This window comes from Anomaloglossus baeobatrachus, chromosome 4 (genome assembly GCF_048569485.1).
Source record: "Anomaloglossus baeobatrachus isolate aAnoBae1 chromosome 4, aAnoBae1.hap1, whole genome shotgun sequence".
NCBI classification, from domain to species: Eukaryota; Metazoa; Chordata; class Amphibia; order Anura; family Aromobatidae; genus Anomaloglossus; species Anomaloglossus baeobatrachus.
Genome location: NC_134356.1, coordinates 311265432 through 311273274, shown reverse-complemented (window position 1 = coordinate 311273274; position 7843 = coordinate 311265432).

Here is a 7843-nt window from a genome sequence, read left to right as displayed (position 1 = left end):
AGTCCACATTAGTCAGCGCTGTCTCAGTGGAATGTTGGAAGTGAAGCCTGGATACTAAATATAATGAGGTTAGGAAATAAGTCAAGTGGGTGTAGACAAGGATTTCTAAAAATCTACAGACAAAAGAGAGACGAGATACAGACCAGAAATGTGAATATGACACAAGGTCTTATGGAGGTTGATAGATGTATCTAAGGTCTTTGTCAAAAATAGGGAGCTCTGTCTATTAGTCACCAGCGATGTTATGCTGGGGTGCCAGTGGGTTAGCATGCCAGTTGAGAGCCTAAAAGTTTAACCTTCAGTGTAATACTGACAAATAAATACTAATACTATGCATCAATATATATTTTTATTTTTTAAAGATATAATAGGTGATATATTCCTTTTAGACCCAAAATAAATCAGTCCTTTATTTATATTTCACAATACAACCTGTATACATTCTTATATACAGTTAAGCGGGCTTTACACACTACGATTTTGCTCCAGCGATCTCGTTGGGGTCACGGATTTTGTGACTCACATCCGGTCGCTGTAGCGATCTCGTTGTGTGTGACTACTAGAAGCGATTTTGGATCGTTGCAAAAGCGTCCAAAATCGCTCCTCGTTGACATGGGGGTCCGCTCCCAAGTATCGATGCTATCGCTTTGCCGAAGTTGTTCCTCGTTCCTGCGGCAGTGCACATTGCTCTGTGTGACCCCCGTAGGAACGAGGAACATCTCCTTACCTGCCGCCGGCCACAATGCGGAAGGAAGGAGATGGGCGGGATGTTCGTCCTGCTCATCTCCGCCCCTCCGCTTTCATTGGGCGGCCGCTTAGTGACGTTGCTGTGACACCGAACGGACCGCCCCCTTAGAAAGGAGGTGGTACGCCGGTCACAGCGACGTCGCTATGCAGGTAAGTATGTGTGATGGGGGTGCCGGATTTTGTGCAAGACGGGCAGCGATATGCCCGTTTCGCACAAACGATGGGGGCGGGTCGCATGCTTGCGATATCGGTACCGATATCGTAGCGTGTAAAGCCACCCTTAGGCCCAAAGATATTTGGACAGTGTATGAGTCTTCATGATTTGGGTTCTCCCAACTATTATTTTTTTAAATGAAACAACTGAGATGCAGTAATTAAAGTGATTAAATAAAAATATCCTGTGAAGCCATTTTTCTACAAAGCCTATTCATTTCAGGTGCTAAAAAGTAATTGAACAAATTTACTTTACTATAAATAATGCCCATTTTTAATACTTTGCACAAAATCCTTTTCAGATGATGACTGTCTGAAGTCTTTCCCCTTCAGCCCCCGGGCATTTTGTGTTTTTCCGTTTTGTTTTTTTCCTCTCTTTCTTCCGAGAGCCGTAAATTTTTTATTTTTCTGTCAATCTTGCCATATAAGAGCTTGTTTTTTGAGGGACGAGTTGTACTTTTAAATGAAACCATAAGTTTTACTATATAGTGTACTGGAAAACAGCAAAAAAATTCCAAGTGCGAAAAAATTGCAAAAAAAGTGTGCTTGCACAATAGTTTTTGGGATATTTTATTCACAGTGTTCACTATATGGTAAAACTGATGTGTCAATGTGATGCCTGAGGTCAGTGCGAGTTTGTAGACACCAAACATGAATAGGTTTAGTTGTATTTAAGGGGTTAAAAAAAATTCACCAGCTTGTCAAAAAAAAGTGGCGCACGTTTTGCGCCATTTTCCAAAACCCATAGCGTTCTCATTTTTCAAGATCTGAGGCTAAGTGATGGCTTATTTTTTGCGTCTCGAGCTGACGTTTTTAACGGTACCATTTTAGCGCCGATGCTACGTTTTGATCGCCTGTTATTGCATTTTGCTCAAAATTTGCAGCGACCAAAGAATGTAATTTTGGCGCTTGGATTTTTTTTGCTGCTACGCCGTTTACTGATCAGATTAATTGATTTTATATTTTGATAGATCGGGCATTTCTGAACACGACGATACCAAATATGTGTATATTTTTTTATTTTATTAACCCTTTAATTTTCAATGGGGTGAAAGGGGGGTGATTTTTTAGGTTTTTTTATTTTTTTAAATTTTTTAAAACTTTTTTTTAACTTTTTTTTTATTTTACTAGTCCCCCAAGGGGGCTATAGCGATCAGCAATCCGATCGCTCTGCCCTATCTGCAGATCACAGCTTCATAGCTGAGAACTGCAGATTTGGTGCTTTACTTTCAATGCTGTATTCCGGCATTGAGAGGAAGGGACTCATGTTAACTACAGGCGTCATCACATGACCCTGTACTACCATGGCAACGACCGAAAGTCACGTGATCATGTCACGTGACTTCCAATGGGGGCGGGGTAAGTCACTGTAATGGCAGGCGCGCATATACATCTCTCTGCCAGATTTTGGCAGCGAGATGTAAATGGTTAATGGTCGCGGGTGGAAGCGCCGCGGCCTGCCCATGGCAGGGGGCGGGGATTAAGTGCACACGATCCATGACGTACCCAGTACGTCATGGGTCGTTAAGGGGTTAAGCCATGGACGTCACTAAACACTGGGTTTCTTCCTTTGTGATGCTTTCCAGTTCTTTACTGTAGCTGACTTCATTTGCTACATGTTTGTTGGTCTTTCTGTCTTACAATTTGTCTTAAGAAGAAATGCACCCGCAGATGTTTGGGTTCGGCGAGTGTGAACAGACTTAAGAAAAAAAAAATTGTGTTTGGGACCAGACTTGAACCTGAACATCTGCCTGGACGCAAAACCCCATATAAGTCTAGGGGGAGCCAACCAGTGTGCTGTAAAATGGTGGCGGAAGGGGCTAGGTGGATTAGAGCAGGACAGTTATACTATACCAAGTCTCCTGTGCGGTTGTCACACTGCTTCCAGGTCCGCTCATTCGATCTCATACATATTCACTGCTTCTCCCGCCCACTGTCAGTCTCGGCATCTGTGATTGGTTGCAGTCAGACTGCGCCCCTGCCCTGTGTGACAGCATCTGTAATTGATTGGAATCACACATGCTGTCTGCATCCCTATAGTGGTGTAAAATTAGATAAATAAAAAAATTGGGTCCCTCCATATTGTGATACCCAGCACAGATAAAGCATACAGCTACAGGCTGCAGACCCCAGCCATGTGCTTATCTTTGAGGTATCAAAATAAGAGGGACCTGTGATGACCCAGGGATGTGGGGTACTCGGTCCCGGGCTTGTGGTGCGCAGTGGGGTCAGTTGTGCTCCCGGCCCGCTACCATGACCCTTGGGGTGCCGTCCCTCAGAAAAGAAAGGGGGTTTTTGGTAGAATAAAAGAAAAGGGGAAAATGAAAGAAAATAATAAAAGAGTTCTCAACTACGCCAGTTGCGGTGTGCGGCCAAGTTATTTGGGGCCGCCGCTGCAGGTTTCTGCTGTGGCTGATGGAGTGATGCAGCCTGGATGTTTGGAGTCCTCCACAAGCAGGGACAGGCCCCAGCAGTGAATGATGGGGATATTAGTGGGGAACCATCTGTGTGAGTGCACGGGATGATCAACACAGTCCACAACAGTATTGCAGTTTCCACTTGCCTTTACTTCACGGTGGTACTTGAACTCGAAGGTGCCGGTCCCAGGTGTACCCGCTCCCCTTGTTCTTCATGACAGCTGTGATCTGGGTTGGTTGTCCTCCATGCACACTTGTTGTGGTTGGACTCCCGTGGCCTGGAGCTACTTGGAAGTCCCTTTTCTTTAGCCTTGGCCCTACTGCAGGCAGCCTGGACTATTTAAGGGGTTCAGTCCCCGGTCCCCTCTTTGCTGCTTGTGCTTCAGGCTTGTTTAGTTGGTGATGGATCCTGGAGATCTTCTTGCCTGGCGAGTTAACAGCTGACAATAAAGTGTCCCACTGTCCTAGGGTCTGCACCCCGCCTTGTGCTGAGTCCTGTAAGCCTTGGTGCCAGACTTCCACAGGCATCCCGTGGTTCCTGGAGTCTTACACTTCCACAGGTAACCCATGGTTCCTGGAGTGCTGGTTCCGTACTCCACAGTCCCTTACTCCTATTACAGCACTCCGGTGGTTCTTCAAGTCAGTTTCAGTACTTTCACTCTCTACTTTCACCTCTCCTCACACTGCTGCTCCTCACACAGTTCCCTTCAGTTCCTCCTCCTGAAGACTTCTGTCTCTCTTCCCTCCAGCTTCCAACTGATCATTCCCCCTCGCTGGGTCTCTCCCTCCAGGTTGGGCAGCTACTATCCAATCAGTGCCCTCCCCTTTTACCTGGTACTAGGCAGTCTCCCAGTCTGGTGTTGGGGTTGTGTATGTGGCCTGAAGGTGCTGGTGTACTTGCTGGCACGGGTATTCCAGGATTTGCGTTTTCCCCAGGTTACATTTGTGACACCTGGTAACGCAGGGGTGCTACAGACCCTAAGAGACTTTTTTTTTTTTAAATTATTTAAATAAATAATTAACAAAAACCAGTGTGCGGATCATTCCCCCCCCAATTTTGATACCAAGCCAAGATAAAGCCGACAGGTATGGGTTGATATTCTCAGGCTAGGAAGGCCCATGGTTGCACCCCCTAGCCTAAAAATAGCAGCCTGTAGCCACTTTACCCGGTGTAACGCTGGTGTCTGCAGAGACGCTGACTTACTCACCGCCCTGGCGAGGTTGCATCTGTGATGCCCTGGCGCCACCAGGTGGTCACAGAGGAATACTACACCCCACATAACACCTTCCCACACCAGGTCCCAGCAGCCACAAAATCCTAGCCACCCCCCTCAGGGTAGGAAGGCCACACCAGTGGGCAGGACCAGGCGGATTTGGTAGCGCCCCACCTAGGGGTCTTGAGGATCCGGGGGCGGGAACACAGTAGATGAAGTTTGGAGTTCAATGGGAGAGGAGTCTTTGACAGTGACAGACTGTGAAGGTTAAGGCTCAGCGTAGTGGAGGGTAGCCAGGGTAGTGGCCCTGGTCTACTGGCTAGGTGGCAAGTAGTGGACTGTGTTCAAAGGCGACGGGAGTCCGGTAGCGGGAAATCCAAAGTGGACCGGGACAGGGTTGGAGCTCACCGGTACCGACAGCGGAGATCCGGTCCGGAACCGTGCACAGGCGGGGTACCTGGACCCTAGTTAGAAGACGGTTGCAAGCCCCTTCTTTAATTCACCAGGCTGGGAGCAAGGTTCCAGACATTGCTTCAGAAGTGTTAGCACAGATAGAGTGAAACGGCAGCCCACCATGGGGGATAGGGTATCCGCAAACAGCCACTGAAATCCCAAGGGTCATTTTTTGTGGGCACGTCTCCCAACCAGAACATTCCTGGGAGCGGACTTCCCCATTCCATACGGAGTTGTTCAGAAGTGAGGAAAATTACAGAGTGCCGGAGGAAGGGACATTGGTACACCAGCCGGGTGTGGGACTCGAGTACACTCGGACGTGGCAGCCGGCCACTGACACCTTGGTTTGCTAGCAGACTTGTGTGCATTTATTCAACAGGGAGTACACCAACATCCCCCGGTCCGGCCCAGCGCGCCACCTCCGGCCTACATCACTCCCCCTGTCCTGGACACTGAGCCCCGGGGCATCCACTCCTACCCACAGAGGAGTTATTAACCAGCTGCCATTCCATCGCCCCCGGGTGCCTCCCAACAGCAGTGGTGGTACTCCATATTACCACAAACCGTGGGTGGCGTCACTAAGTATCTACAGCAATCCCCGTACATATACGTCCCTTTTTATTTGAGTGTCCGCGCGACCCCTTGGTCCGGAAACCCCTCGAGCCACTGCAGATCCGGATCCGAGCAGCCTGACTGCTGACGTGGGGGCGGCACACAGCCAAAGAGCATTGACCTGGACTGTGGATGGGCATCTTCTTATCTCTACTTATATTAATAAGGGGAACTCTTAGGTGCACTTTGCATGCTACGACATCGCAGGTGCGATGTCGGTGGGGTCAAATCGAAAGTGACGCACATCCGGCCTCGCTGTCGATATCGTAGTGTGCAAAGCCTTTTTGATACGATTAACGAGTGCAAAAGTGTCGTAATCGTATCATCAGTGTAGCGTCGGTCATTTCCATGATTTGGAAATGACCGATGTTACGAGGTTGTTCGTTCCAGCGGCAGCACACATCTCCTACCTGCGTCCTGTGGCTCACGCCAGCTATGCGGAAGGAAGGAGGTGGGCGGGATGTTTACGTCCTGCTCATCTCCGCCCCCCCCACTTCTATTGGCCGTGTGACGTCGCTATGACGCCACACGACCCGCCCCCTTAATAAGGAGGCGGGTCGCCGGCCAGAGCGACATCGCAGGGCAGGTGAGTGCATGTGAAGCTGCCGTAGCGATAATGTTCGCTACGCCAGCTATCACCATGATATCGCACCTGCGACGGGGGCGGGGACTATCGCGCACGGCATCGCAGCATCGGCTTGCAATGTCGTAGTGTGCAAAGTACCACTTAGACCTAATGAAGCTAGTATACTTGCAATGAGAATTCATGTCAGAATGACTGTATAATCTCGATATTAAAATGAACAGTTTATAATTTCATCTAAAGATTGGGAGAGCTCATAAGTCCAAGTGTACTTGGTTTCTGCAAACATATCCTGACTGACAGCTGCAGCTTGTACTGAGCAGTGTAGATCTCAGCAGCAGGAGGGACAATGAGGACCGATCAGTCATGCTAAGTGGGCAGAAATTTAGTTCAAACATTCATAAAAAATTATACGTCCATTCTGACAGGGATTTATAAAGCAAGTGTACAGGTCTAGGAGATACAGTTAGGTCCAAAAATATTTGGACAGTGACACGAAGTTTAGCATGTAAGCTGCTTACCAAAACATATTGAAGATACAATTATGTAATCAATATGGGCTTAAAGTGCAGATTCTCAGATTTACTTTGAGGGAATTCATATCCTAATTTGAATAGCAAGTTTAGGAATTACATATCTTAAATATGTAGTTACCTTTTTGTTAAGGAAACAAAAGTAATTGGACAATTATCTCAAAAGGTCTTTAATGGGCTGCATGGACTATTCCCTCATTAACCCATCATTAAATGTAAGCAGTTTGTATTAAGAAAATCAGGCTCCAAGTCTGTTTAAGGGTCAGCACACACGGCGAGTAATACAGAGCGAGAGGAATGTGATAAAAAAAAATTGCATTCCACTTGGACCAATATCACTCTATGAGGCATGGGGGGTCCCTAATCGGATCGAGAAAACTATCGCAGCATGCTGCGGGTGGAATGCGATTCTGTTTCACTTGCAACCATTCAAGTCTATGTGGGCAAGAGAAACATCGCATTGCACTCACATGAGAGCGGTGTAATGTGAGTGCAGTGCGATTCTCGCATCGGCCAGCAATGGAGGAGCTAGGGAGATAAATCCCTCCCTCTCCTCCGCAGTGCTGACGCTCCCCTTCGCAGCGCCGGCTGTCCCACAGATTGGACCACAGTTTCATGACACTCGGCTCCCGTTGTGCTGTTAGTGTGAGCTGAGTGTCATGCGAGGACTCGCACAAATCCCCATGTGGTCTCAGCCTAAAAGGATAAATAGCAAGAGAAATATTTTAAATATATTTATTACATATGAGGCATCATCATACAGCCTCCATTATAATTCAGCCTTGGAGTTGTACTTTACAAATACATTTTTACTGCTGTCAAACTCTCAAAAGTTGCTAAGTTCATATCAACCTGATCTGTGTAGCATGGTAAGGAAACTTTATCAGCTGTTAGTATTTAAACTTAAAGTAGTGGAGCAGATAAATTATGCGTGATATATGTAATCACGTTTTGTTTATCTGGAATACAGAAGGATGGAAGTGATTCAATTATGATATCATTGATTAGTTTTGTTGCAATTTTTCTCCATTGGTTTTAACATAGCCTGCTTAACAGGCACAGAATGACCTT